At 40.0% G+C, this 22,721-nt stretch overlaps 1 pseudogene; it reads left to right on the forward strand.

Moving 5' to 3' along the window:
• The window catches only part of LOC149286055 (LHFPL tetraspan subfamily member 7 protein pseudogene), a 96,875-nt pseudogene extending 74,748 nt beyond the window's left edge, over nt 1-22,127 (forward strand).
• The last annotated feature ends 594 nt before the right edge of the window (nt 22,128-22,721 follow it).

The raw sequence follows: 22,721 nt of genomic DNA on the forward strand, positions 1-22,721 counted from the left end.
AGAACAGAAAGGAGAAGGGACAGTGCTTACCTTTGGGAAAATATATGCAAATCTTGTGAATTTTCCAATAGTTCAGCGTGCCTTACTGACAATTAATGTTTTCCCGCTGGACAATAAAAGCAGATTATCATTAAGGAAATGGATTTCGATTCGGTACTTTACTGTTGAAAAAAGTATTTAACTCTTTCAGGCCCTAGAGTCCTTAATCAGAGCCAGCTTTGTCAATGTTTGCAACTTGATTGGCCGTATGGTGCTCTTATTTATTAACGAAGCTAAGTGGGGGCTCCAAGTCTTCTAGGTCGTTGTGTACAAGGTTGTGAAGAAGTAAGGAGTTTTTTCCCCGAAATGTAGCATAGACGAGTTAAAGGGATAGTATAATGCAACTTACAGGCCTACCAAGAAAGAATGCATATTAAACAGACTTTGTAAGTACTTTAATATGCATGCATTAACTTGCCAAAAAAATCAAATAAATGCACCTACCTTTAGGGGGAACTTTAGAGTCTTAAAGCAGTCAACAATTGGCAGGAAAATGTCCCCACTGAAATCAATGAGATATATTGTAAAGGAATGAACTTGATGTGTAATGCAGGAAATTATTTGTATGATGGCAAAGAAGATGTATTATTAGTACTTTTCCCCTGATGTTACTTTTTTTTTTGTTAACCTGCCCATTTTAACCATTTAGTATCCATCTTTTTTGTCCTGCTTGCAAAGACTACCCTATAATTCTATGCAAGCATTTTATTCACAGGAAAAATGCACTGCTGGGTCTTTTCATGTGTTATGGTCAAGCAGTGAGGATGAGTGGAAACAAGAAGAGTGGAAATCAAGGGGGGGATGGGCTGTCACACTGGACTCTACACAGGGCAGTATTTTACAAGCGCCATAACATGCATACCATAAATGAACAATCTTACAACACAAAGGGGGAGATAAAGTGCAGGTAAAATGGGGGATCCAAAGTAGGGAACAGAAAATGCTTTTTTTTCTAAGAATGTCCATGTTGGATTTAAATAAGACTTATATCATTAGGACCTTGCTGTTATTTAACAAAACAAAAAAAGCTTTTCTTATTTAAATGTCCGCCTTTTCAGTGCATTTTGCATATTCTCCTATTCAAAGAGTAATTTCCTAAAAGAGCTTTTAATATTATTCTTAAATGAATGTACTTGCAGCAATTTGTTAATATGACCGAGATGAATCCTTTTGACTTGTGTTCTCTGTGGTCTTTTACAATAGACATAACCGTGCCATTCCATTAACCTCGTCTCTATGCAGATGTGAAAGGAACAAAGTAGCTAATTAAACTGTGGCACATTTGAATTTCAGCAGTATACTTTAAGGTTCCACTTCTCAGAGATGTGGGCGGATTTCATTTTGTTAACACTCTTTTATGTGTGATTATAGCCATAATCTACCCGTGATAGCATAACTTTTGTGTTTGAGGAGATATGGAGGACTTGGATGTCTGTTCCTGAATTAAGTAGCATACCTACCAATATCTCTAATTTGGTCAAGACAGCTGGCCAGCTGGCCCGTGACCTAATCACCACTCAGTGTTTCTAGATTATTGCGCAACATGCACATTCTAGTCTTAAAATATGTTGTGTGAAATAGCATTCCATTAGTTAAAGTTTAAATGGCAACATGTGAGATCTACATGGTAAACACATTTTCAATACATGTTTACAATTGTTCACATTTGTTACAATATTAAGATTTACTGGCATGCATAGATACATATTTAATCTTCTTCAACAATTACTTTTTCTCTCTTTGACACAAAGAAGTCAATTGACTAAAGCAAGAGTTTTGTAGGTGAGTTTGTAAGTGATTTCAACTTCTTCTTTAATGTATTACAAAGGACCAAACCTGACAAGTTGCAGTTAGTGAAATAGCTTTCTAGAAATCCCACTAATGTAATAATACATTATATGCGGTCAAGTACGCCGCCATTGCAGGAGAAGCTCACCAGGGCTGGCTGGCCTGTTATAATACATCTGTGAAATCTGTTAATTAAACTCCCCTACAGACTTCTGCTTAATGCACAGAATTTGACAGCAGGTAAGAGCCATTCAGTCAATCTAATCTGCCAATATTTATTTCATTTTAATGTAATAATCAATCAACATTTGTAACATTGTCAATATAGTTTGATATTTTGGTGAATATTTCATTAAAATACTTTCATCACATTTGAAATGAGATTAAATTAGATAATACTCTAAAGACTTCTTCTTACTCAGAGTATAACTCTGCAATTTACACACAAAAAAACATACAAAATTGTAAATCCAACTAAATGGATGGGTCAAACATTTTGGGTCATAGGTTTATATTTGGGGAGATTGGCACCCCGTATATACATATGTTGTATAAATTAAAGGTACATTCATATCATATGTACTTTGAGTCTGCATGTTCCCCCAACTCCTGAACTTGGCTGAACACATCTCCTGCTCTCAAAAGTGCATCCGCGCTATAATCGCCACCAGCCAGCTGCACCGTTGACCATGGGGGGATGGAGGGGACAGATCCCCCCCAGTAACTCATGTGGGTGGGACCGATAATGAAGAAATCCCCCCCAGGGCCGTAGGAACTCCCCCACAATAGAAACGCCACAAATGCGGCCCGTAAGACCTCGAGGAGCGGCCAGCATAAGATCGGCAGCCAGGGCAACCGATCTTACGCGGTCCGCACCTCGAGCCCTGCTACTTACCTGTGGGAGGGTCTTCTGTACTGCACAGAGGAAGCGGAACCCAACAGAGTTCACGTGACATCACATCACATCACATCCTGCTTCCTCTGGCAGTACCAGAGAACGCAGAGAGAGGCCGCGCCCCCTGCTGAAGTCTGTGAGCGGCATCGAGGAGCTGCAGTGCAAGTAAGGGCGTGGGGAGGGTGTTTGAATGATTATGCGTGATTGAGGGAATGAATCTGTGAATGAATGAGTATATGAATGAATGTGTGTGTGATAGCATGGATGTGTAAGTGCTGGAACCTAGGCATGATGGGACTGTGATTGCTGTTAGCAATCACACTCCTATCATGCCAAGTCAGCCAGTACATGCTGAAACCTAGCTAGCTGCCCCCCCTTGTGTATTGATGCTGCCAGCAGTATGGGGTCTGCACATCACTTACAGCCACCCTGTATCAGCATGTACTGGCTGACTTGGCATGATAGGAGTGTGATTGCTAATAGCACTTCCAGAACTTTTTCAGGTTGCTATTCAGAAAAACTGGTATGTTTTACATTGGATTGACATGGAGAGGAATCACGCATATGAATTACTTTGAGACTCTGGAAATACAATTGCATTCATTGTTAGGACATTTTAAAATAAAAATCTTGATTCTCATGTAATCAAGGTAATTGCCTTTCCACGCAGCATGTGCCAGAATATAGGGCTGCTACTGCATACATAAAGTCTCCTCAGGTATTCATTCCACAGTCAGTTCTGTTCATTCCGAATCTTTCTATCCATTTTTTATTTTCTACAATATAATACAAACTCGCTTTGCTGGTGAAAAATGTTTATTGCTTTTCTCAGCTTTGTCTCTACACGACCACACAGCAACAGACCATGGATGATGATATATTCGACCTGCATACAATAAGTCATATTCCTTCTATCTTTGTTGATACATTACAATAGATCACATCACGCTCTTTGTGCTTTTCTCCCCAGAAGCTCAGATGTTATATACAAAAATGTGTATATACTGTAAATAGAATATACTATTCACCTTATAAATATGTCTTGACAAAGCACACCAACAGCCATGCACATGTCATGAAAACTAAAGTGTGTCCCTTTGGCTATTTGAGTTGTTGGGAGGTATGGTATTAAACTCAGATCAAGCAGAATTTGTTCCAATGCTGCTAAGACTTTTTTTTTTATTTAATGTGTTTTTCTGCTTGTGTTTAGGTTCATTGTGTATTCAGAAATACCCTTCAGCCTCAGGATGTTCTCTCAAATAAATAGAAACATTGAAGTAACACGTTACACACAGCCTCCACACCCTGCACATTGTGCCTAGAGGAACCGGGTTCCTTCCAGGTAACATGGAAAGAGTCTTGGGAATTAAAAAACCTGGCAAGGCCAAATTGTAACCTCTCCCCATGGAGCACAAATTAATTAAGATGGCCGGGGATTGATTGACTACATGAGGGTTTGATGGTGCAAACGAGTAGTGGGCTGCTGTGCTTTTTATTGCACAGAATACATATATCAATAAGCTGGAGTCCACTAAGTTCCTATCCAATTTTTGTTCCCACTTAGGGTCTATTAAGTTTGAAATCGCTGAAAACCTGACAGGCCGCTGTGCATAACATGGCTATTTTTCAATTAAAGTTGGCATGAATTATGTAATCCTTGCAATATCCCATAATCATTATTATACTTTTTTGTCATTGCTCATTTTTACCTCTTCTAGCGCTTGGCCGTAATGTGACGAATGGCAAACTATGACCTATTAATTTAACTTTAATTTTCTATTAAGCATGCAATGTTGCGTTAACGCTACACTTTTTAACACTTTAGCCTGAAATGCATTAAGATTACATAAAAATCTATAAATCAAAGAATTCCCCTTAGTTTCTTTCATGTTTTTTACGGTAATAGCAGCAGGCTTCATTAAGCAGCAGAATCTAGCGCATGGATTCCTTAAGGATTATTGTTCTACTGACAGCCCTCGCTTTACATCGGTGCACAACATTGCTCCAGGGGACCATTTTGTGACTGTTGTAGACATCTGAGCTGAGATGATGTGTTATTTCCAGGGCATGCGTCAGACAAGATGACTCTTCAAAACTGATTATGCCATGTTTCTCAGCTAGTTAACCACCCTTAAACCTCTCTTGGTAGATTTGCTCAGGGCTTACACTAATTGTTTTATACAAAGACACAAGGATTTGTATTATTCTTTTGTGAAAGAAAAACAGGTATGAGTAGTTGTGCACTGCTTAGCGATAAGGTGAGTCAATCTACTTATTCTAAATACCGTATACCGATTATAAGACGACACTGATTATAAGACGACCCCCCAAATCTGAATATTAATTTAGGAAAAAAAGAAAAAGCCTGAATATAAGACGACCCTATAGGAAAAAAGTTTTACCAGTAAATGTTAATTCATCCAAACTATTTTTTTTTAATAAAAGCTATGATTGAGAAAAATATTTTGGTTTTATTTCCTTCTATTTTCCAACCTGCCCCGTTATGCACATCTGCCCCAGAAATGCCTTATACCCCCTATATGCCCCATGATATGCCTTTAAACCCTCTAAATGCCACTGTGCCCCATGATATGCCTTTTAACCCTATATGCCACTGTGCCCCATGATATGCCTTTTGACCCCCTATGTGCCACTCTGCCTCCAGAAATGCCTTATACCCCTATATGCCACTCTGGCATTTAGAGGGTTAAAAGGCATATTATGGGGAAGAGTGGCATATAGGGAGGTTTAAGGCATTCAGGAGGCAGAGTGGCGTATAGAGGGTTAAAAAAAGGCATTTCTGGAGGCAGAGTGTCATTAAGGGGGTTAAAGGGCATTTCACAGAGCACTCTGCCTCCAGAAATGCCTTATGCCCCCCATTTAACACTCCCCCGCCCCCCCCCCCCAAAACTTACCGGTGCTTCTGACTTCCCTGTCATGTAGCCGGGGCAGCGTGTAGATCCCACGCACTTACGCTGCAGCCGGAAGGAGGCGTGGCTAGCAGCTGGGGTTGTCTGCGTCCATCGCACAGACCTTCCCCGACTGTCAGAGATCAGAGTTCCCCGCACCGGTGACGGCCGGGGAAGGTCTGCGCGATGGACGCAGACAACCCCCGCTGCTAGCCACACCTCCTTCCTGCTGCAGCGGAAGTTGTCTACGCGAATCGCGTAGACATCTATACGCTGCCCCAACTACACACTCAGAAGTACCGGTAAGTGGGGGGGGGGGGAGGACAGGAGGATCCAGGTCCCCTGCAGCTGCGGGGGATCTGGATCTTAGTCGTCTCATAGTCAGACCTATTTGATCTGAAAAAAACCTCGTCTTATAATCGAGCAAATACGGTAATCATAGCAAAGAGTCAAATGCTGGATTTCCCATAGGCCAGACTAGGCCTGGTCAGTGGGACTTGGGTGCAATGTAGGAATAATCTCACTGAGTTTGCTGATATACATGTACAGTATACATACACCCCCTCACACATACCAAAAATACATATACATTGTTCCTAATATATACATGATAGAAGAAGATAGGGTCTTTAGTAGAAGGTACCAACATAGGACCAACATAAAAAATTAGCTTTTCGTACTTCAGAGGTTGCTTTACATATGCATACACATACATGGGCAAATACCCTTCATCACACACATGTACTCACGCATACATACATACATGCACACTGCCCCTCGCTCATAGAAGCATACATGCACAGTCCAACCCAATAGCTGTGTTAGGTACACACTCATTGCGTGTGTAGATGCATTTGAAAATGATGGAGTCTGGCTTCCATCATCAAGGTGCAGGATGACATCATGGTTCTAGAATGAGGTTGTTTTTGGCAATCTGAAATATGCAAGTTGTATATTTGTATTTGTTAGTTTCTTAAATGTACATTCCTTGTTGGAAGCTTACAGCCACTAACATCCGCCCGCCTTATCTCAAGAGCCACCTATGAAGCTAAGCATTATAAGGTGGCTATGTGGGAGCTGTGATTGAGGTCTGTGCTGATTTTACTGCTCCCTGGGCTGGTCAGGGGAGATCAGATCTCCTCAACTGGCTGGTGATCCCTTCAAAACCACGAAAGTGAGGCAACCACACGGGACAGTGAGACAGCACCTGGAAAACGGGGACACTCCCATGAAAAATAAGACATTTAGGAGGTATAAGAAGTGCCAGTGCATATGCATTTCTAGTGCATACCCTCTTCTATATGGGTTTAATAATGAGCTCAATATTGCTCTTTGTTGCCATTGGCACATAAGCCAGGACGTGAAACAAGCTGTGGTGCCGACATCACCAAGAAGTCAGTAGCTTTTTGTTTCACTGAAACTGTGCAAAGAAGGAAGGCTGTGGGGTCGATTTTTTAATATGCAAAATAAATGAATGCATAATACTGTTTCCAATACATACATGTATATGTTGCTTGTGTTAATCACCATTACATTGGTTTATTAGTATCCTCAGCTGTGAAATGTAGGCTTTGAGAAAGTGACTGATTCTCTTCAGTTTACTTTATTAAATTACATCAGAGCTGCCTTTGGTTCCAAGTTATTATTTCAGTAAAAAGTAACAAAGGAATAAGATATGGGCTAAGATTGCCAGTTTTATCATAATTTCACAGCTGTTCCTTTGGTTTCACAATGAGATTACGGACTGTGTCTGGTGTAATCGTTTAGCATTCATCTTTAACCTCTCATAACATCTTAAATCCATAATGGGAAACAGATAAAAAAAAAAAAAATCAAGACGAGAAGGGAAGTATGGGAAAATTAAGAATTGTGATCGAATTTCAGTCACTAAAAAAGACTAGTAACATTATCTGCATTGATATCTTCACATGATTATCTGTTTTGGACTGTACAGCACATTAAGATATGAGACAATTTAACTAATATGAGATAAGTTAATAATTTGTAGGAAAATGATTTCTTTAAACTCATCAATATCGAAACAAAAATGATGACAAAGAGAAGGGACAATAACTGGATAATAATTTCTAGAATCGGGTTAAGAATAAAGCGATTAATTTAGCTTTTTTTTTTTACCCTTTTCTGTCCGATTTTCCTGTAACCTCAGGGGAACTTCTCGTGGGGAATTTGTAATTGTTTTAGTATGGAGCACTTAAATTAGGTGGTTTTGGTTCATATTAGCAGCACTTGGTTGGAAAAAAAATTTCAGTGTGCAAGCAGCTAGAAAAAAAGGCTCCAGACAATGTAAGGGTGTGATGGTGTGTGTGTGTGTTAGCATGAGTGTGTATGTTTGTTAGTATGAGTGTATATGTGAGTGCTAGCATGTGTGTGTGTATGTCTGTTAGAGTGAGTGTGTGTGTGTGTGTGCGCATTAGATACAGAGGCAAGGGGCTAGAGGGACAGTCAGCTTTACTTTGCCTCCCAGGCCAGAAGGTTCCCAGCTATTCTTTGATGCATAGCAATGTCTTTGTGTGTGTGATACTCCTGCACTGGGTTTAAAGACCACTGATCTGGAGCAAGCTAAGGTGGCTTCATGAATTCAAAGAGTAACCGGTGACCAAGAAGCGAATAGACCAAAAATAAAATACCATGGTGACAGGTCCAGCTTACATAGTTTTTTGGATCACTGAAACCAAGGTGGCATCTTTTACATAAGACAACCAGTATGTTGTTTATGTTGTATGTCCCCAATAATTCCTGGCCACCATTTTCAAATATCCAGTGCTTAGGCATGTACCTAGCCATGGTTTTCAGAATACACAATATTCAGCAATTTTGGTTTAAAGTTATCTCATTTGTTAAAACATATGATAACTAAAGCCTGTGCTAAATATATATTGTTATGTTTCTGTCCTTTGTAATATGATGGTGCCTTATAAATAAACAGTAAGATTCCAGATGAGGCTGAGGAAACGGTGTAAGGTATTAGTTCTCCTTGTCCTTGGTACCTGATAATCTTTAAGCAAGGCTCATTCTGTTGCAGTCGTAAAATGACTTTATGCCTTAGAGGTGCCTGCATGCATGTCCTTATAACTATTTAATGGTTTGACATATTAAATAGATGAATGATGCTATATAAATGCAAATCATAGGACTCATGCTTCCATAGAAGACAGAAGAACGCATGCTTTATTGGCAGTTATAATGTTCATGTGGATAATTTTATGTTAAACGAATTTCCAAAACTACTACTTTTTTTTTTTTTTTTTAACTTGGTGGAGATTTTTTCAGTTCCTTCCCAGAAATTGCAGTGCAATAAATTGTGATGTAGTATTTTTATCTTGTGACAGATTTTGCTGCAAATAAAAGTGTGATTTGTTTATGTTGGTCTAAATTCAGTCCACACGTCATATTTGCCCGATACATATTAACTGTCAGTATGTCAGATGAGTCACTGGCAAGCTAAAAAAATACAAAAACTGTTAGAGGTCAATCATCTGCTGACAGGAGAGCCATAGCCAGTAGGACTTGGTTGGTCAGACTCGTAATTCATAGGAGCTGTTGACTAGTCAGGGATTATAGGCGTTGTACGCCACGGTATGTTTTGGATAGTTGGCATGTTAGGACTTATAGTCCACATCAGTGGTTCATCTTGGGATTCAAACTCCTTCTTCATAAGGAAATGTATACAGGTCTGAACATCATTGAGAGAGAAGAGGCCAGTAGAGATTTGGTACACTGGTTTGGGACCAAGAGTTGGTAGCCTGGAAAAAAGTCAAGACTGGACAGGGAACAGCATAATTAGGCAGGAGGTAGGTGAGGCCAAACACAATTGAAAGTAGAGGTCCAGCAATCAGGATATTAAGGGGAATGTACATTAAATAACACCGTTACTACTGTGATGATTAAGTTGAGTCTATGACATTTTTTTGTGATTATACTTGTATTTGGTACGGTGTTTCAATAGGTCAGTTATCCTGTTGGTCCAGTGCTATGAAATCATTAGTTTGTAGTACAACAGTATTTAAAAATAAACATGTAAGAAAGTATCAGACAAAGCATATCATTTGACTGCGTGTACATACTATTTGACCCATCTAGTCTGCTATTTGTATCCTCCTGTTGAGAACTCAAATTGTAATCGGTTCTTGGTCTTGTGTTATATTCAGACAATGGATGTCTTAAAATCCAATGGATGCTTTACCTTTTATGCATGTGACCACAACTTAAGAAAGATGCATAGTTAGGGGAGAAGAAAAAAATATGATGAAAAATATTCATCATCCTATTCATCTGCATGTAGGGATGGATTGGTGATGAAGTGGTGGCACTGGCACTTCTTAATCCCTTCGTGACACAGGTCTCATTACAGGAGTTTTGCCATTTTTAGCATATGTTTGTTCACACATGATTCCTCTTCCCATATAAATTATATTTTTTTCTATAGGGCTTCTCTTTATTTTTGTATAGTCTCTATAAAAAATAGAAAAGAAATCTTTTTTATATTTTTAAAATAATAGAATAATGGATAGGTGTTAATGGAGCAAAATGCATACATACTATACTTTTTCTTAAATATAATATTTAATTATTTTTTTATTTGGAAGATTCATTGCCTTGCATTGCTGATCATTGTAGCTGCTCATCAGTGATACCTCTAGGAACCTTTTTACATTTAATATTGTCTGTCCTAACAGTGCTAACAGAGGATGCCCGAACTTCCATTCAGACATTCTATGTTATTCTGGTATCAGCAGCACTCTCGCCGAGTGCTGTTATCCCATATCGGTCAGCATGAAGCTAGCGATGCCTGCTCCTCCTGCCCTGGGAAACACCTCAGGTTGTCGAATGACACCCTGATCTCCCGTGTACCAGAGGGGAAACTTTTCTACCAGTGCTAAAACTAAAGGTCATATTATTACGTCCTTTGTCATCTAGAGCATTTTTTAGGTGATGTAATAGGATGTCCTGTGTGATTAAGTTGTTAATGACATAAGCACAGCCATTGGCTGGATATGATAGGATGTGCTTTATGTATTTATGCTTACGTAGCATGCAGCTGTGCATATCCATTCATTGGCCACACACTACAGCCACTGTGAGACAATGCCTGGTGGGGCAGATGGCCAGTCTGGGCCTGTACGTGGCAAGACAGATATTACGCATTAACTTAAATATCAGCACAGACAAAATTATGCCTGCATATATTTTTGTCCTTAATGTAAAAATAGATTTTCACTGGCAATATCAAAATGCTAAAAGAAATGTTATTAAAATAATAATTCAGTTTTTTCCCTTCCAATTATTTTTCCTCTCTAGTCCACAAAAGACAAACCTACATAAGGTTCCAAAAAAATGATTTTAATATTCTAAATAATGTCATTGTGGACCTAATGATCTTTATCTAATCAAACTGCAAGCACCGTGAAGAAACAGTGATTGAACGGACAAGACCAATTTTCCTCATTGGGTTTATGTTCCAATTTAACAACTTGCAAGTAACTTGGGGGTTATCAAATCAGTGAGTTGCTGGTCTTACTTCAACTCATCTCTTGTTTTCATGACCCATCCACCTAGTGCTTTGTCTTACTTACTTACCAGGGTGTTATAAATATTTCCACAAGACAGGATACTGGTGATGCTAGCTGTTCGAAGGTTAAGATGTCACAGCCATATTTGGGCTTAAGGCTACTCTTGTGATGATGTCATTTATCATTCTGACAAGAAGAAGGCAGATAAATAAATTGCAGGGTAGCTCCACAAAGTTCAAAGAATAGGTTAAAAAGGCATTATTACACTATATATATATATATATATATACCGTATTGGCTCGAATATAGGCCGCACTTTTTTCCCCCACTTTAAGTCTTTAAAGTGGGGGTGCGGCCTATATTCGGGGTCTAGCGCCCGACGCCCGGGACATGCAGTCCCGGGCGCCGGGCAGGCAGCGGGGTTAGGATACAGATCCCCCGCAGCGGTGCAGGGGACCTGCATCCTACTCCCCGATACGCTCAGACAGCCTCCCCTGCCAGCACTTCCCACGGGGGGGGGGGTGCCGGCACGGGAGGTTGTCTAAGCGCATCGTGCGGTTGTCTAACCGCACGATGCGTTTTACCTCTGGCCCCCCGCCTGACTTACCGGAGCAGACTCCCGGGTGTCTTGCGGGGCCGGCGGGGGACATCTACGCAATACGCGTATACAACTTCCGGTGCCGGCACATCCGGCACCGGAAGTTTTATACGCGTATTGCGTAGATGTCCCCCGCCGGCCTCGCAAGACACCCGGGAGTCAGCTCCGGTAAGTCGGGGGGCAGAGGAGGACAGTGGCAGCATATCTCGGGGAGGGAGGAGGACAGTGGCAGCATATCTCGGGGGGGGGGGACAGTGGCAGCATATCTCGGGGAGGGAGGAGGACAGTGGCAGCATATCTCGGGGGGGGAACAGTGGCAGCATATCTCGGGGGGGGGGACAGTGGTAGCATATCTCGGGGAGGGAGGACAGTGACAGCATATCTCGGGGGGGGCAGAGTGGCAGCATGTTTTTTTGGTGCTTTTTTAAAGAAAAAAACTTTTTCTTTAAAAAAGCACCAAACTTTTAGGGTGCGGCCTATATACGGGGGCGGCCTATATCCGAGCCAATACGGTATATATATATATATATATATATATATATATATATATATATATATATATATATATATATATATATATATATATATATATATATATGGGAGAAAGCCTCTTTTCTCTAAAAAGAGCATGGCTTAAGTTTGCAAAGTTGCATCTGAACAGACTGCAAAATTTCTGGAACAATATCTTTTGGACAGACATCCAGGTGTACTGCACCATGTTTTGCAAAAACACAAACAGCATATGAGAAGAAATACCTCATAATAACTGACAAGCAGGGTGGTGGAGCTGTGATGAGTTTGGCTTGTTTTGCAGCCACAGGAACTAGGGACCTTGCAGTCATTGAGTCGACCATGAACTCCTCTGTATACCAAAGTATTCTACAGTCAAAGCTAAACCTTGGCCGAAATCGGGCCATGCAACAGGACAATGATCCCAAGTAACCAGCAAATCTACAAGACAATGGCTAAAAAGAAAAAGAAATAAGGTGTTGCAATGGCCCAGTCAAAGTCCAGACCTCAACCCGATTGAAATGCTGTGGTTGGACCTTAAGAGAGCTGTGTATAAACAAATGCCAGTAAACCTCAATGTACTGAAGCAACGTTGTATAGAATTGTGGCTCAAAATTCCTCCACAACGCTGTGAAAGACCAATAAACTCATGCAGAAAATGATTACTTCAAGTTGTTGCTGCTAAAGGTGGTACTACAAGCTATTGAATCCTAAGGTTTACTTAGTTTTTCACACATGGTTTTTCCATTTTGGCTTTATTTTTGTTGAATAAATCATTCCTGTTGTATAATGATGTATAATGACCTAATAATCACAAAACTTCATTCCATACACAAAGATGTGTAAAATAAAATATATTTTTACATTAAGAACGTATATCTGGCATCTGCTACATAAATATATGAACTTCTAAAATACACATGCCCTGTATGATAGCTGCAAAATATGCTACTAATTGATTCAGCTTGGTTTTCTGCTTGAATAAAAAACTTGCTTTGTGTGTCCTATAATTTTACAAAATGCTGAAGCACATACCAGTATTTGGTTAGTTATTAGACAATAGAAAATAAACATACTGGCACCCAAACAAACACCTGTGCGGGAAGAAAGCATACAGAAGAGTCAAGGGTAGGAGGAGACAGAAATAAATTGTGGCCGCTAGATACTCATAAATGACACATCAAAATCAGAAGCGTGAAATGAGGATATGCCTCTGATCACTTTTTATGATCTACTGGCAAAGCTATGCGTCCACATTTTGTAATGAGGTACACCAGCCGCAGAGCACGAGATAAATACACAACTGTAACTTTGATCCTGAGGCTTTTTTTAATTGTTTGCTGAATTCAGTTTCAAGCAACAGCTTGCCATGGTCACGTAGCCCAACCCTTTGGCTCCTTATAATGCTGTCTGACGTGATGGGGATGTGTGTTTTGGAACTGATATAGATGGAATGGTGCTGTCACAGGTGCACAGATGTTTGTACTTTCCAGGTGAATGCTTAAAGTATCTATTCAGGGTCAAACTGAGCACATAATTAGATGTCAGGGGCAACAATATATTGTGGCCTATGCTGACAAGGTCTATGGTGCAGGTCCAAAGGAGTGGCAGTCCCCCTACCACAAAACAAGAGAGCAATAAGGCCCTCTGATGTGCCCCTGCTCAATGGGCCAGATACAAGGTAGATCTCTGATCTGCTCAACTGACCCAAATACACGAGTGAGACTGTGCCAAGTCAGCACAGCCTCCATAGACTTCTAGGTAACCCATGAGACCACCCGGGCCCCCCCCCCAGCTGCATCCTGTGTGGGCACCCTCTTCAAAGTCATATCCTGGGCTCTTTTGGAAACAGAGCCCAGGGTATGACTTTGAAGAGGGTTCCCACACAGGATGTAGCTGGGGGAGTGCCCGGGTGGTCTCATGGGTTACCTAGAATAATGGTTTCTTCTGTTTTCATTGTGGCTCAGCTATGCTGAAACACACTTAATATGGGGCTGTGACATTGTAAAGGCGCTCTTCTTAGCACTGCACAGATAGCAGAAAATTAGCAGAACTGGGAATTTCACATGGTAGACTACTAAAAGCCCCCTTCTCTTGCCGACTGGCTTTGCTTATGAGCAGGAGTAGGCCAACATAGAGGTGGGGCTACCCCTAGACAGCCTTCAGTGCAAGGGAACTAGGTGGAGGCATTGAAAGTGGTTAGGGAGTGGGCCCTGCCAAATGCTACTTCCCTGCTGGGAGAAAGAATAATCTGACCTAGAGACCCAGGGAAGTAGGGCTTCACCCGGAGACTGTAGGTCAAATTTGGAGAGTTTATAGGTGTATAAATGAGACTTTTGCTGATGGAAACACAGATCCCTCTGTTCCTTACAATTAATGGCAATTGTCATAGGGAGTGTAGCGGGTCTGAGCCTTGTGCAGTCCCTGGAATACACAGCAGTTGGCCAAGACATGCTTTACAGGATTCTGCATACTTATTGTCTCTCCTATACTGTAATTGAAGTCTGGTGGTATATGGGTTTCCCTAATTTCAGATCTTACCTCGTGGTTAGTGACAATGTAACCAGCCTTTGGCAGAGGGCCATGAATCGATAAACTGCTTGCCCTTCTTGTAATGAAATGGTTCAAATCATTTTGAGACATTATGTATAATGTATGGCTCTAGCTTAAAATGAGCAATGTTATTTTGCCCCAAGCATACATGGTGAATTTTAAATCATTAGTTCAAACAAGGAACACATTTATGATCACTGTATATTCTTCTGTTCACCTTATATGAAAACACTTATAAAGAATCCTAAATCTACCCAGTGCATGACTTTCTGAAATATATTGTTTTTTAATGCATTTCTGACAATAAACAAAAACAATCTGTTTTGCATCAAATGTGATCATTTAAAGAGTTTGAAATGCATTACATGGGAAAATATCTTTTAGTTATTTACAATTTACTGAGCTCTTCAGAATGACCCATTTTTCCACAAACGTTTCTAAATGCAGAGTGCATGGCTAGCTGGCAGTGGGTCCATATAGTGTATGTCGGTTAGAAGAGACTTACAAAATTATAGAACATTTCACAGATCAATATTCTGCTCATTTTTATTTTACATCAAGGTTTTTTTTCCTGGCTCAGCCGTGGATTATTTCATTTTAAATAAACTGATAGTTGGAGATGCCTGCAAAAGGTGATGAATACATAGTGTATGAAATATTTCTAAGATATAACTTTATCTCAGTGTAAAATAAAGAGAATTCTTTGTTGAATTCCAAAACCAACCACTCTGACTTTGATGAATATAGGTCTATCAAGAGCAGACACTGATAAAGTCTGGGGCTATGTTAGCCAAAGTAATAAAAGCAACAAATGAAATAATGTTTGATTTTACAATTATTATATTCCAATTGTTTCTTTATTGCTGTTTTGTGATGCATTTTTATATAGATGCTCCTGGTTAAAGAAACCATCTGGAAAGCCTACTCCATAAAGACAATTCTAGCTATCTCATAGCTTTCTCTTGTATAATAGATTTGGCCACAGATCTATCAGATTTATCTTATACTCCAGTGGAAAGCAATTGAATTTTCCCAGTGCGTTTTCCCCCCCAGTCTTCCTCTGAAGCCTTGGATAAGTGGCTACTGTAATCATCATAATCCCTCTAAAGCTAAGAGGTTATTTTTTCCATGCATCACATGCGTATAGGAGTGTTAGAAATTGTATTTTTCATTTTCGGGATATTTCGCAGCACATTAAGCACTGATGAGTGCATTCATATGACTGTATAGTCTGCACCTTATATTTAATAAAAGGGACAGATGCAACAGTACACTGAACATGTAGAGGGCACTACCGCCAACAAAACTCAATCATTGATCTACTGGGTCTGAGTGCAATCAGAGGTTGTGAGAGACAGCGACATCCAGCCGAGGGCTGGTACCTTCTGGTCCGGTGGGCAGGTAATGCCAAGTGGACCCCAGAGACCCTCATAACACATACACGTTGACATTTGCACAAACTTACACACTCACGCTAACACACCTACGCATTCACACATGCATAAACTCACTAACACACACTTACACCCTCATGTAAACAAATACTCCGACTCACATACACTTAAGCATTCATGCTCACACACTTACACATACACATCCATTGCTTCCCAGGCCAGCCTGTTCCTGGCAATATATCATAGAGCTTTGTCACTATAATCCATCAAACAAATGTGGTCATATGTATTGCAGTTAGTATATGACAAAGATCAAAGTTGTATTATTATACTTGTAGATATGATTTTGCAGATGGCTGAGTGACGCTGACTCGCTGAGGTATGCATACCTTTGGATATAAGGCCATTCCAAGGTTTGTCCGTGCTCCACCTGGAGACACATCTGAGGACACTTCTAAAGAGATGATAGAACATATTTTATAAACAGAAGATGGCTGTGCTTGCTCTTTAAAGTATACTCATTACCTGAAAATTAAAACTAGAACTTTCACTGGTAAATCACAAATAAAGCAACTTCTAGCTACTAAAAACTGATGGTTTTACTTCAACAAAACATACACAGGCCAAGCAAATAAAGAGCTAAGTAACACAGAGCTGGTTAGAATATAATCACAGAGCAGATTACTATACATTAACACAGATACAAGTGTCATAGAACAGATGTAGAATGTATTTGATGGTTCACGTTAAAATGTCTTTAACAAGCTGGCAATCTGCTTTTCCGTTTTTGCACAATGGCAATGTTTGCCATTTGCCCCAATTCACTTGTTTCTATATAAAAATCTGTGTCACAGTGAATTATTTGATAATTTGCCATTGTGTAATGTTGTGAAATCCACTTACCTTAGGCACATCACAGAGTAATGCATTGTATTGATTTCTTTTGTACTTTTTCTGACTGTACAATGGCTTCTCGGTCTACTGTGTTCCTTATAACAAAAGTAAAAGGAAGATCTTATTAGAAAACAGTGAGTTTCTTTAATCCAAAACACAGTGGCTTTTTTTATAGTCACATCCAGTTCTAAAACAGTGGCCGATATGTGACCCTTGGCAGTGTGTTAAGTCCATACTAGAATAGACAGAATGTAAGAAGCACAATACTTTAATGTACCGCTATACACTACTACACTTTACTTGATTTTTTTTATTTTTATACAAATTGCAAAGTAATGCCGTGTGCAGTCACATTTATTAGCCCTCAGCCGGGGAGTGTTTCTAGACTGTTCCGTACTACCTGAGCAATATGTTTTATTTCTGTTTCTGAAGCAGACCATTCTCATACCTGGGCATTTACCAGAACTGGATAGCCAGGGCTCTCCCTCTCCTATGGAAGGGGTTTTGCTGCAAAAATCCCTTTTAAAGGAATGGAAGTGTGCGTGATCAAACACTCTCCCCCACCCATAAATATTAACCTGGAGTGTCGGGGAAGATGTGTTTTATGCAGAGACTGTGGGTGAAACCCAGTAAGCTACTACCTCTGGTCATATACTAATCTAGGTTCTACTCGTAACAAATGCGGCAGAAGAAACCCCACCACTTGGCTCAGTCTGGCTTATCGGCTGGCAAGGATGGGCCGGTTCAAATTGGACCATCCCTTTCTTAAAGGCTGGAGGAAGCGGTGGGGTCACATAATGCAATGCTGCGTGACCCTAGAGTAAAAGCACGACTGCTCACAGAGTTTGCACGCAGCTATAAGGGAAGCCCCCCAAAAAGGTGTGAGGTGTGATGTGCGAGAGGGTGAGGTATGAGGTTTGATTGATAAGGTGAGGTATGAGCAAGTGAGTATGTTTTAGTGTAACGGTGTGGGAGGGAGGGAGTTAAAGTGTGTTTTAGTGTGCGTTATAGTGAGTATGTGTGCTAGTGTGGGTTAGATATGGGGGAGGGGGGGTTCAAGGGGCCAGGTTGACCACTGTGCTGTATCTGCCAACAGGAGTACAAGTAAACTAAATTCCCTTTCTATTTTTGGGGGTCCTGTTGTGCATTTGGAAGTATGAGTGTAAGGACGTTCTGTATCTGATGAGAGGCTCTGCCTTGTCTCAAGCATAGATCAGCGAGCCAGGTCCAGCTAAATGACTAGCCCTGGCTTTGCTTCTGCTGCTCTGAGTCCATCTTAACCATTTCATAGAGAGTATGTAGATATAATCACGAGTAATCCACTAATGCTTAGCATAAATAGATTTGTCAGCGCAGTCTCCTGTATTCTTCAAGCTGCTTTTCATGGAATCCCCTATGGGAGCTGCAAAATTTTTTTTAGAAAGGAGATTTTAAAACAAATTGGAAAGGGGGTAGGTGGTTCCTTTTAAAATCATTTTGTGATGTAACTGGGCTGATTCCTTGCCCATAAAGGAGGAACCCTCACGGCCCCTACATTCTCAATACCCTAGACCAGGGGTAGGCAATCTTCGGCTCTCCTGATGTTGTGGACTACATCTCCCATAATGCTCTTACAGTCATAATGCTGGCAAAGCATCAAGGGAAATGTAGTTCACAACATCTAGAGAGCCAAAGATTGCCTACCCTTGCCCTAGACAATGATGCACACCTCTCAACATTTTAGGTGTCCAACCTGTGTTGGGGGGGTGTAACTAGAGGCGAGAAGGGGGCAGGACCCAGGAGAGAGCATAGTTGGAGCAGGAGTGCCCACTATACCTACGTAGAAGTTATGATAGAGGTCTGTACAGCAACAGCTGGTTTTTTTACAGCTTCCTGCAAAATGATCAAATGATATCTCCAACTGGCCCAGAAAAGCAGAACAGTGCCTATAAATTGAGATTGTCCTGTGAAAATCGGGGTACTTGGGAGGTATGCAGATGAGTGTCCTTGAATTCACATTACATGATTTGCAATACTTATATTGGGATAGGGGGCAATTTTTCCAGTGTTACAGAAGCCTTAGCCTAGTGTACGATTTTAGTGGCTCTTTCGGTTTTCTACGAAACAGGAGGCATCCTTTGTAGTATCTCAGCTGATATTTTAGCGATTGGACCCTTAGCAGTGTGTACCCTTACATATTTCACCGTATGCAAACCAGTCCGGCTGAGCACTACAGAAGTTATATTTCACAGCATCTGGGAGACTACTTAACGGGTTGTACATACTGTGTGTTTATGGGGGGGGAGGGGTTTACATAGTTTTGCACAGTGTCAAATGTCAGTGTCAGTGTGTTAATTTACTATTAAACATATAAAAATATTCCAGAAATCTGAAAGGTAGATGTATTAATTGTCATGGGTATGATCCTAGTATGATGACAGGTAGAAAATGCAGTTGTAGTTTCAGAATGCCTCATTTTGCAGCTGGTAGCATCTTGTGCCAAGAGAAGGCATAGAATATTGGCTACTGTCTCGCTCTCTACTGGAAAATTCCCAAATCCCTCTGTAAATGGTTGTCTGGTGGATGACGAACGTATCTTGGGCCATAATTGCAGCGGAGACAGAGAGCACATTGTACAGTTTTCACTTATCATACTATTTTCTCTGTCATGTCATTTGGAAACAATGAGAGGAATGATTGCACACGGTGGACCTGTATAACCATATCAGCTCCCCAGCTGGATGGCCAGACAAAACAAAAATGGTGCTTATTTTCTCTGAAAGGAGCTGTGAACAGATGCGCCCTTCAGTGCAGTATATTACATCTTCATGTCTTTATTTGAGCGGTAACCTTTTGATTTAAACTTTTTTTCCTACTTGCTGACGTGCAGCCCCCTTCTTTAGAAAGAACTCCTCGTTAGATGACTTTCCAGAAACATTAAATGTGGATAATATAATTGTCAGAAGCATAACTTTGGAGGCCTCATAGCCCTGGCCCAGTTAATAGCTCAAATGTGCGGTATGAGAGAAATTCCTGTTACTTTATTTAGGATATTTTTTTGCATGTTCACAGTACTTCCCAGATGTTGCTGGTCACAAGAGCTCAGAATGGTGGGTATGAGTGTATCGTAGTCAGTGACCCAAAGCTTCCATCATCACTCTGACATCATATCCCAAGACTCTGCTTCTTGAGGACACACAGCACCGTGTACAATGTTATGGAAGCAGTGCTGGTTTGGCACAGTTATAGGCCAGTTGGCACAGTTTGATGGAAGTGCCAGGTTGCCCAATGATTCAATAAGGTGAATCACACCCGTTGGCCTGCTGCACTAGCACTATATGGCCTAGGCAAGAATACACCGCTGATCAGTGCGCTACAGTCCTAAAAAGTACAATTATTGTAGAATAATTATTATGAATATTTTTGGTTCCCTAGTTTCTGATTTTAGCCACCAAGCCATTTCTGGTAGCCTATGCATTAGGAAGCCGAATACTTGTTCTTTACAGATGCAATGAAGTGTGTCACCCAATCATCAAGTGTTAATTCTGAACTATTTTTTTAAATGACAAATGACCAATGCTGATGGTTAAACATAACAGTACACAAGGATAATTTTTTCAGTAGCCACATTATTTACAGTATCCTCCTTAATACATGACTTATAGAAGCAAAAAGTCTATTCAACAGAATTTTTCCCATTTAGAAATGGAGGCAGTTCATTTAATATATATATATATTTAAAGCAGCCTAGAGCACTAGATTGTTTTCTCACACTTTATTTGGGCGTTTATGGAAAAAAACAAGTTTTCTTACAGTTAGCATATATTTTGTTATTTTGTTATTCTGAAATGTCTAAGAACACTAAGATTTTTTGCTAATTGTTCTCGCTTGTGTTCAAACTTAAAGTCTTCTGCTGTTCAGAACACCAAGTGAGGCTTAATTGCCAAAACACTCATCTCTTATACATCTGGCAATAATTGTGCGCTTCCATTTGTTCATTGCAAACTTCGGTGTTAGGCAGCCTCCGAACATCCCCATTATATAGGAAGGCAACTCTTGTAAGGAACACAAGACCTAATATTAAGCTAATGGGTGTAAAACTATGTTCATATCTTCATTATGGTATCAATGAAGGACAGAAAGGGACTATTCAAAGAATGCTGCTTCCCATTTAAATATAACTGTTCTGTGTTCTTTATAAAATACTCCACGGCTGATACTTCTGTATCACTTTAAATTTGATGCTATACTGTCCTTTGTTCATAATTATGTTAATCCTTTTGCTTTGACCTCAATCTATGAGATACTTCAGTCCTCCAAATTTTTTATTTTTTTTAATGCCTCTTGTTCATGTGTCTTTTACTGTATAAATCCCTCTTGTTATGACAGTTCTAACTCCTTTCCCTGCCTTCTTCTACACACTATACTGTAGAGCTCCTGTTAAAATCATGTACAGGAAATGTACTTAAGTATGCTTCCTTATTCAGTAAAAGCTGGCAGGGAAGAAGTAAAAAAAAGACGGAAATCTTGTTTTCTAACTCTCATTAAAAGAGGAACGCATGCACAGCTTTGTATGCAGTAACATGCACCGGATTTTGGTATGTTTTATACCAAATGCCAGCTCAGCAGTAATGTAACAGTGAGTTATAGATCCAAAGTGTGGATCTCACGGAAAGTAGAGATTGTGCCAAATGACCAAGGGTTCTTAATATTTATACAGCCCATTTAGGTAATTTAGGTAATGTGCGACCTCAAAATTAAGAAGTCCAGGTAACTTTCAAACGTTTACAAATGTATCTTTTTCTTTCAGTGTTCATCATGGCTTCCGGACTGCTGGTGTATCCCTTTGGCCTGAACTCTAACACTGTGAAAAAATACTGTGAGAACTCAAGCATCTACTATGCAGGAGACTGTCAGATTGGATGGGGGTACATGTTGGCGATTGTTGGGGTCATGTTATCTGTGTTTTTGCCATTTTTTGCTAAATATGCACCTAAAGAACATACATCTCCAACACCAATTCCTACAATTTTATAGTATTTTGCAAGCAATCATTTCCAGTTGAACTAAATGGACATAAGGTATTAGAGAACTTTTCTGCATTTGTACGGCTTAACATATAGGTCAGACCAGAAGCGCATCGATCGTCTTCCTTAAGCATGAAAATCGAGCCTAGGTATTAAATAACTATTTGACACTGATTTTCTTAGTTTTCCTAAGCCTCGTTTCATTTACCTGTTTGTTTTAATATGTCTACCTCCTAACAAAAGATTAAAATTCCGGATATTACTGTATACAATGCAAAACCTTTTTTTATAAGGATATCTGGTCAGAAACCATCCTAATTATAAAACATCTAGTTTAATTCATGGCAGGGTACCGCTGATTATACTCATATATAAATGATTATATTGGATGTATCATTTAAAGTGAGAGGAGAACATAGGGTGCACTTGTATATAGCTACGAATAAACAATGGTTTATTAATTTTTTTATGACATGGCCAATGGAATATTTGATTTATTAAAGTGGCCAGTAATACTTTGGAATCATGAATATTTTTCAAATGTTGGCACAAATCATTTATGTACCTGGTTGGCAAGTAACAAATGATTACAACAAATATATAT

Source organism: Sceloporus occidentalis, unplaced genomic scaffold, assembly GCF_023333645.1.
Source record: "Sceloporus occidentalis isolate IW3139 unplaced genomic scaffold, rSceOcc1.0.p SCAF_72, whole genome shotgun sequence".
Taxonomy (NCBI): Eukaryota; Metazoa; Chordata; class Lepidosauria; order Squamata; family Phrynosomatidae; genus Sceloporus; species Sceloporus occidentalis.